The following is a 9,840-nucleotide window of genomic DNA, read 5'->3' as shown; positions in this document are numbered from 1 at the left end:
TCTGCAAGGAGGGCAGCTGCCAGGATTTCTTATCCTCTCCTAGCTCTGGATTGAAGACATTTAGTTCCAGGTGAGCGTAGCTGAGAAGTGGGGGCACCTTTTTTCCATCCATTCCGCATACATATGACTAGGGCTCTATTCCAGGTGTGGCAATCCAAGAATAGTGAGTCCCAATGACCTCCATCCCAGCTCACTCATAAGGCTTAGGTTCCACTGTTAGGAAAGACAAAATGCAAAGACCACAGGGTACTTCCCTCACCCAGTGCCCTGCTCATAATGCAAGGATTCTACTCCAAGGAAAGGGGCCACTGTCCAAGACCAACTAAGGAGCACTGGCCTCAAAAAGATATTGCTCAGGGGAAGAGGCAGGCCTTATAACAGAGGCGCCAAAACTCTTCTTAAAAGAATTTATTTTATTTACAACAGAGTGTAAAAAATTTACCTAAGATCCCTCTCAAATGCAATGGTATTTTGAAGGAAAGCAATTAAGAGGAGATTGGTAATCCATTAGAAAACAAACTACATTGAAAGTCAGCTAGTTTACCAAAGACAACCAGAAGAAAAGATAAAAAGAACCCTTTTGGAATAAGGATAAAATGCAAAATCTATTCCTGAAAAAGTACCCAAATATCACACTGTGGAACAATTTATACCCCTAAGTGCATTGTCAAAAACAATAGAGGAATCATCCATCCATTAGTATAACATAAAATCTTGGTGTGAAACTAACAGAAAAAAAATGGCTTAACAGAGATGAGGAAGATAAAACCCTGCTAAAACCACTCTCATTCTAGAGTGACTTTGTGCAGTTCCATGGCTGCACCCTCTGAAGAGCAACATGAGTGGCTTTCTGCTGTGCAGGAAATAGACTTTTCTAAAATAGTCAAGGCAAACAACAAAACAAATAAATAAGCAAACAATAATAAAAAGCTCAGAAAGGAAATCAATATTCAGAGTTGCTATAATATACTATCAAAAATGTTAAATTATCATTAAAAAATTAGGGGAATGCAGATGAAAAGAAAAATGAACTAATAATATACAGGGGAAAACAAATCAGTCACTAAAAACTGCCTGTGAAAAGACCTAGATGTTGGACTTCACAAAGTTGCTTTAAAGCAGTCACTAAAAATATTTTCCAAGCACTAAGGGAAACCGTGAATGAAGAAGTAAAGGAAGATAGAGTGACAATGTTCATCAAAAAAAATATAAATAAAGAGATAGAAATTATTTTTTAAAAAAACCAAATGAAAAGTTTAGAGTTGAAAAACACAATACCTGAAATAAAACATTCTCTAGAAAGGCTCAGTGGTATATTTGAATTTTCAAGAGAAAGAAGCAGTAAATTTGGAGATGGATTAATGGTCCTTATTCAATATAAAGAAAAAAGAGAAAAAAATGAATAAAAATGAGCAGAGACTTAGAAGAATGTAAAATACCATTGAGCACACCAACAGACATGAAATGAGAATACAATAAAGAGAAGAGAAAGACAAACGGGAAAAAATTCAATGAAATAATGGATGAAAGTTTCCCAAATCTGATGAAAAACAGTAATTCTCATATTCAAGAATCTTGACAAGTTCCACATAGGATAAATGGGCCCATCAGCTTCCATTCACAGCAGATGCAACTCCATTCTCACTACAACAGTTTCAAATCCAGCCCCTCTTGCCATAGACAGGGGCCCATTGTACCGCTGCAGAGACCTGCTGAGAATCACACTGATCTGACCCCCCAGGACAGTCTTCTGGACTAATATCCCTGGCCAGTTTTCCCACAAAGCCTCACTAAACTGCTTTTATCTTTCCCAGATCCACCTGAGTCAGCATGGAATCTATGTGAGACCTATGGCAAGCATGGATTGAGAGCATCCTCTCATACTGAGATGGCTGCAGTGGTCATAGGCTCAGGGAGAAAACAGTGAGTCTGTTTTAAATCTCTGAAAAGTCCTCTACAGAAAAATAGGCATACAGAAAGCCAGACTGCAAAGACTAAAATAAATACCAAACCCCTTAACGTGCAGGCATGGTCAAACACCCACAAGCACTGAGAACATTCAGGGAAATATTACCTCATCAAGAGAATCAACAGGAGAATTTATCAAAAAGAAGGAAGAACATGTGAACTCTGCAACAGACTATTTGAACATACACAATTGGAGGAGAAAAAAGAAAGAAAATAAATGAACAAAGATTACAAGATCTGTTGGACATCAAAAGAGCAAATATTTGAGTTACTGGAGTTAAAGAGAGAACTGAGAGAAACAAACAAACAAACAAAAAAAACCTTTTCCAACCTGGTGAAAGATATAAATATCTAGGCACAGGAAGGTCAGTGGTCACCAATCAGATACACATAAATAGGAGTAGCCAAAGACATGATTAAACTCTCAACGTTCAAAAACAAAGAGAGGATCCTGAAAGCAGTGAGAGAAAAGAAGCAAATAACATATAAGGGAGATCCAATATGCCTGGCAGGAGACTTCTCAGAGGAAACTTTGTAGTCTAGGAGCAAGTGAGAAGATATAGTAACAGTGCTGAAAGAAAACCCTGTCAACCATGAAAACTGTACCCAGCAAAGCTACTTTTCTGAACTGAAAAGATTAAAGGCTTTCAGAGTCAAACAAAAGCTGAGGGTATTTATTGCTACTAGACCTATTCTATAAGAATGCTAAAAGTTCTTCAAACTGAAAAAAAAAAGGACACTAATGTTACTGTTACACTAATATTGGAACCATGGCATGTAAATCACTTATATAAGAAAACTAAAAGATAAAACTATTAAAAATAATAATGCTATCAATTAGTTAAGAGACCCAATGAAAATACAAATTTGTGACATTAAAATTTTAAATATGGGGAGAGAAAGGATTTAATGTGTATAGATTTTTTTGTTGTTGGTTGGATTCTTTTCCTCTTTGTTGTGATCAAAGTTAAGTTGATATCCATTTAAATAACTTATTATATTTATAGGATTTTTTTCATAAGCATGATGATAACCACAGGATAAAAATTATGAGATACATTAAAAATTAAATAAGAAACTTAAACATACTATCAGAGAAAATCACTAACCACAAAGAAAGACAGAAAGGAGGAAAGAGAGGAGTCTCCAAAATAACAAGGAAACAAGCAGCAAAATGGTAGTAGTAAGTTCTTGGTTAACAGTAAGATCATTGAAAGTAAATGGACTAAGTTCCCTAATTAAAAGACACGAAGTGACTGAATGGATTTAAAAACAAATCCCAAGTATGTGCTGCCTACAATAAATCTGCTTCATTTATAAGGACACTCATAGACTTAAAGTGAAGGGGTGGAAAAAGATATCCTACACAACTGGAAACCAAAATAGAGCAAGAGTAAGTACACTTACATGAGAAAAACAGACTACAAATCAAAGACTGTAAAAAGGAGTAAAGAAGGTTACTATATAATGATAAATGGGTCAATTCAGCAAAAGGATATAACATTTATAAATATCTATACACTCAACACTAGGGCTCACAAGTATATTAAGGAAACATTAATAGATCTAAATGAGGAGAGATAGACTGCAATACAATGATAGTAGGAGACCCTACTTTTAGCAATGGACAGATCATCCAGGAATAAAATCAACAAATAAACATCAGATTTACCTACTCTAAATCAAATTGACCTAACAGAAATTTATAGAACATTATTTCATTGAACTGCTGCATAATATACATTTTTCTCATCGATATATGGAGCATTCTCCAGGGCAGGCCATATTTTAGATCATAAAACAAGTCTCAACAAATTCAAAGCAGTAAAAATTATATCAAGTATCTTTTCTGACCACACCAGAATAAAACTAGAAATTAATAACAAAAGAAACTTTGGAAACTGTGCAAATACATGGACATTTTTTTTAAAAAATGTTTCTAAATGACCAATGGGTCAATTAAAAAATTAAAAAGAAAACTAAATATTTTCTTGAAACAATGAAAATGAAAACAGAACATACCAGAATAGCAGATTAAGAGGGAAGTTTATAGCAATAAATGCCTAGGTTATAAAAATAGAAAGACTTCTGATAAACAATCTAATGATGCTCCTCAAGGGATAATTAAAACAAGAACCAAACCCATAACTAATAGAAGGCAAAAAATAATAAAGATCAGAACAGAAATAAAAGAAATTATGACTAAAAAGAGATATAAAAGATCAAAGTAACAAATTGTTGGTTCCTTGAAAAGATAAAATTGACAAATTTTAGCTAGACAAATTAAGAAATAAAACAGAAAACTCAAATTAATAAAATCAGGAATGAAAAAGAGAACATTACAACTGATACTATAGAAATACAAGGGCTTATTAGAGACTACTACAAATAAGTATACATCAACAATTTGGAAAACCTAGAAGAAATGGGTAAATTCCTGGAAACACACAATCTACTAAGATTGAGCAATGAAGAACTAGAAAACGTGAACAGACTAATAACAGATAATCAGATTAAAGTATTCGTAAAGTCGCCCACGAAGAGAAGTCTAGGACCTGAGGAATTTACTGCTGAAGTCTACCAAACACTTAAGGAAGAACTAACAGCAATTCTACTCAAACTATTTCAAAAAATTGAAGAGGAAGTACTTCTGAACTCATTCTAAGAGTCCAGGATTGCCCTGATAGGAAAACAAGACGAGGACACAACAAAAAAGAAAACCACAGGCCAATATCTCTGATGAACAAAATACTACGAAATTGAACTCAAGAACATACTAAAAGATTATTTACCATGATCAAGTGGGATTCATCCCAGGGATGCAAGGATGGGTTCAGCACATGCATATCAATAAATATGATACTTCACATCAACAGAATCAAGGACAAAACCATATTATCATTTCAACAAATGCTTAAAAAACATTATCTTCAGCATCCTTTCCTTATAAAACCTCTCAACAAATTGGTCATAGAAGAATCATACCTCAACATAATCAAGGCCATATAGGACAAACCCACAGCTAATATTATACAATATACACAAAAGCATTTCTATGAAGACCTGGCACAAGACAAAAATGTACACTTTCACTACTTCTTTTCAACATAGTACTGGAATTCCTAACCAGTGCAAGTACGTAAGAGAAAGAAATAAAGGACATCTGTATTAGTCCATTCCCACACTGCTATAAAGGCATACCCAAGACTGTGTAATTTATAAAGAAAAGAGGTTTAATTAATTCATTTATGTCAGTTGTACAGGAAGAAAGCTGGCAAGGCCTCAGGAAAGTTAAACTTATGAGAGAAGGCAAAGGGGAAGCAGACATGCCTTCACATGGCCAGACCAGAAGGAAGACAGTGAAGGGGAAGTGCTTTTAACAACTAGATCACCCGAGAACTCACCCACTATCACAATAACAGCAAGGGAGAAGTCTGCCCACATGATCAAATCGCCTCCCACCAGGGCCACCTCCCACACTGAGGTTTACAATTCCACATGAGATTTGGGTGAGGACACAGAGCCAACCCACATCAACATCCAAATTGGAAAGTAAAAGTCAAGTTAGCCTTGTTTGCAGATGACAGCATACTATATTGGGAAAAACCTGAACTCCACCAAAAATCTCTTAGAATTGATAAACAAATTCAGTAAAGTTGCAGGATACAAAATCAACATTAAAACTCAGTAACATTTATATATGCTAACAGCAATCAATCTGAAAGAGAATTCAAGAAAAGAATCCCAATTATAATGGCTACAAAAAAAAAAAAAAGGAATCCTAGGAATAAATTTAACCAAAGAAGTAAAAGATCTCTACAAGAAAAACTATACAACACTGATGAAAGAAATTGAAGAGAAAACAAAACAAACAAAAAAAGATACCCCATGCTCATTGATTGGAGGCATTAATATTGTTAAAATATTTATAATACCCACAGCAATCTCCAGATTCAATGTAATCTCTATCAACATACCAATGACATTCTTCACAGGAACAGAAAAAAAAGTCCAGCTAGGTTGCAGGAAACAACATCCACATACAAAAATCAGTTGTTTATATGTACTGGCAATGAAGAGTTAGAAAATGAACTAAGGAATAATTTCATTTACAATAGCATTCAAGAGAACGAAATACTTAAATAGGAATTTAACAAAATTTTGTAAAACATATTTTCTGAAAACTAATTTTGTGCAAAAAAATTAAAATTACATAAATAGAAAAGCATGTTCTTGGGTCAAAATGAGGTTTAATATTGATAGAATGACAGTGCTCACCTAGTTAATGTACAGATTCAATGCAATTTCTATGAAAGCCCAATTAACTTTTGTGGGAAAATTTGTAAGTTTATCCTAAAATTTACATGGAAATGCAAAGGACTCAGATTAGCCAAAGTAATTTTGAAAAAGAAGAACAAAGTTGGAAGACTTGCACTTTCTGATTTAGAAACTTACTGCAAAGCTATCCTAATCGAGACAGTGTGGTCCTGTTATAAAAATAAACACAAACATAGGTAGAATAAAATTGAGAGTGAAAAAATAAACTGTAACATTTATTTCCAGTTGACTTTCAACAAAGGGACCAAGGCAATTCAGTGAGAGAAAAGAATAGTTTAAGAACACATAGTGGTGGAACAAGTGGATATCCACGCACAAAAGAATGACTTTGGAGCCCTACTTTACACCATACACAAAAATTAACTCAAAGTGTATCATGGCCTGAAATGTAAGAACTAAAACTGTAAATTTATTAGGATAAAACACAAGATTAAATTTTCATGATCTCAAACTAGGCAATGACTTCTTAGATATGACATCAAAGCATATGTGAAAAAAAGAAGTTTGATAAATTTAACTTTATTGAAATTAAAAACCTTTGTACTTCAAAGAATATCATTAAGAAAGTAAAAAGACAATCCACAGAATAGAAGAAAATATTTGCAAATAATACATTTGATAAGGGACTTCTATAGAATATAAAAGAACTCTTACAACTCAATCATGAAAATACAAATAATTTATGGGCAAAGAATTGGAATAGACATTTTTCTGAAGAAAATATACAGAGGAGCAATAAGCATATGAAAGGATGGTCCATATCATTAGCCATCAGAAAAATGCTATCAAAACCCCAAGGAGATATCATATCACACCCACTAGGGTGGCCATAATAAAAAAGACAGGTAATAACAAGTGTTGGTGAGGATGTGGTTAAACTGTTACCTTCATACACTGCTGGTGGGTAAACACAATGGTGCAGCCACTTTGGAAAGTGGTCTGGAAGTTCCTCAAAAAATATTTTATGTGTATTTATATATTGCTTGCTTGGAATACAGCCTATTAAGAGCACATGATATGCATTTAGGGGAGAAATTAACTCTGAAGTGAAGCCGTTCAATAAGCCTTCTGTGATGTAATAAGGTAGCACAGATTAGATCTGAGGTCATGGTGGGGGCAACTCAAACAGCCACTTACAGTTATTATAATGATTCCAGCTGCAAATTCCTTTGGAACTTATTTATTCTTAACTATTTAGGAATAATCAGAAAAGAAAGAAGATCAGTCTGCCTCTTTACCTTAAATTAATCCTAAGAAGAATGTTCTGAATCATCTAAGAACTCCACTCCCAGAATTGTGCTCTTACTTCAAATTCTTCAAGGCCATTCCATTTTCACAAATTATTCCTTATCAGTTTGTATGTCTCAGAATTATAAGCACCTATACAGACTTAGAAAACATTAATAATTGATGCAAAAGACTATATTCATTTGATTCCGGTATCTACTTCTGAATTATACTGTATTCTAGTACTAGCAGATTTTCACACCATATTGCCAATCCCTCCAAAGATGTTTATTTAAACTCACTGATGCAATAAAATGAATTAAAGAATTCCAGTTATACTTAAAAGAACAGAAATGTTAAGTTACTGGAATGTATTAGACCATAATTTAAAAACTATTGAAATATTTATATGGTATATATGACTTATAATTGGGTAAAATGATGAACTGTATCCATAACCACAGAGTTACATGCCACAGATTTTCCCCAAATTTTGTAATGTATATTTTGTTAAGATGACAATCTCATGTCACTTCATATTCAACTGATCTGGGCTACTTTTGTGGTAGTAAAATAAAAAACAGAAAGACAAAACAGAAACAGTTATGCACCAATGAAACAACACAAAAGGAAGATTTTGGCTTTTTTTGTTCTTGTTTTTTTAAAGGGGGAGCCTATTCCTTTCATGAATCATATTCTTTCCTTCACGCTTCAGAAGGAATTGGTTATGACTTGCAGCACTGGACACATCAAGGGTATAAGCGTACATCTCAGGTGTGACACAAGCCATATCCTCCATGAGGACATGAACTGTCTTTTCTCTGATCTATATACCAGTAATGGGGAGTGGTCAATCTCTTTCATTTCATAACCTGCTAGCATTTCTTCACCATCGCAGATATGTGTTGAGCCTCTGACAATCTCACCAACATTTGACATCAACAAGTCAACAGATTCAGTAAGATGGGAATCCTCAGGACATTGCTCTATATAGAAGGACTTGATCTCCAAAGGAAATTGACACAAAAATATTGTTTCATTAATGATGTCTGTCATCAATCTCTCAGGGCCTTCTGGGATGTCTTTTCCAAATGCATGAAAAGTTCCCTGTTGTTTCTTTATATTGTGTTCTTTTTGCCACACAATAGTATCTGAATGGTTTATCCTTTTGAAAGGCCATTTGCGGGGCTTACAGTTCAGGTTGAGGTCATACGCTGTGATCACTACAGGTGACTTTGAGACTATCTACCATGTCACAAACCTAGTCCTCCAATCAGTTCAGTAGGTCCTCACAGGTCATCAAAGTGCACTTGGCTTCCATATGAGCCTATTCAGCTAGGTGCCTTCACATTTCAGACTGTTCTGTCCTGCATGACTGTGCAATACGAAAAACACCTCCCAAGCCATGGTAGTTCATTATCACCCCTATTACTATCACTAATATTTATTTCCCTGATTCTGCAGAACAAAATACCAAAATTATTTCTATGTTAATAATTTCTTCTCAGTTTGCCATTGAAAAGTTATTTAATGGTGCTGCTTGATCTTAATGGCTTATGATACTAGACAAGTCACCAAACTTTCCAGTTTCTTTATCTATAAAGTTGTTACAGGTAGTTAGTCATGAGCAGGGCAGGAGAGAGCTCTTCCCCAAACCACTCAGAATATCAGTGATGGTTCAACAATTACCACACTACCTCTCTAAAGCCAGGGAAAGACTATCTCCTGATAATCCACAGCTGTTAACATAAAAGTGTTAACTGAATACAATTGCCAGGGAGAAGGAACTTTCTGATATGTGCATTCATAGACAAAATGGCAAAGCATGACCTTCCGGGTACACTCCATGGGAAAAAAGGAAGACAGCCTCAGATGGGCATATGTACAGCTTCCTAAACACACTGCCCAGGCTCAGTTCCCAAGGGTAAAGAGGGCACTGCACATGCAGGAAGCCCACCCTAAGGGAAGAATCATGGGAGAAACGTGAGCTTATAATGCCCTAGGAACAGGAATAACCTTCATGTGCCCCCTTGGGTCTCCTGCAAGCGCACCTTACTTCCTTTCTTGTTCTAAAGCCTTTTTAAATAAACTTCCACTCCTACTCTGAAACTTGCCTTGGTTTCTTCCTCTGCTTTATGCCCCTCAGTCGAATTCTTTCTTCTGAGGAGGCAAGAATCGAAGTTACTGCAGATGTATACAGGCAGGCCACTGGTAACTCAGGGTAACTCAGACGCCTTTCACTGGTAACAAAGTGAGGCCATTAATCTGAATCTAGTCATCTTAATCTAGTTTCATCCTAATCTAGTC

This window comes from Rhinopithecus bieti, unplaced genomic scaffold (genome assembly GCF_001698545.2).
Source record: "Rhinopithecus bieti isolate Rb0 unplaced genomic scaffold, ASM169854v2 scaffold_21726, whole genome shotgun sequence".
NCBI lineage: Eukaryota > Metazoa > Chordata > Mammalia > Primates > Cercopithecidae > Rhinopithecus > Rhinopithecus bieti.
The sequence above is the reverse complement of the archived record's forward strand: the minus strand, read 5'-3'. Positions refer to the sequence as shown.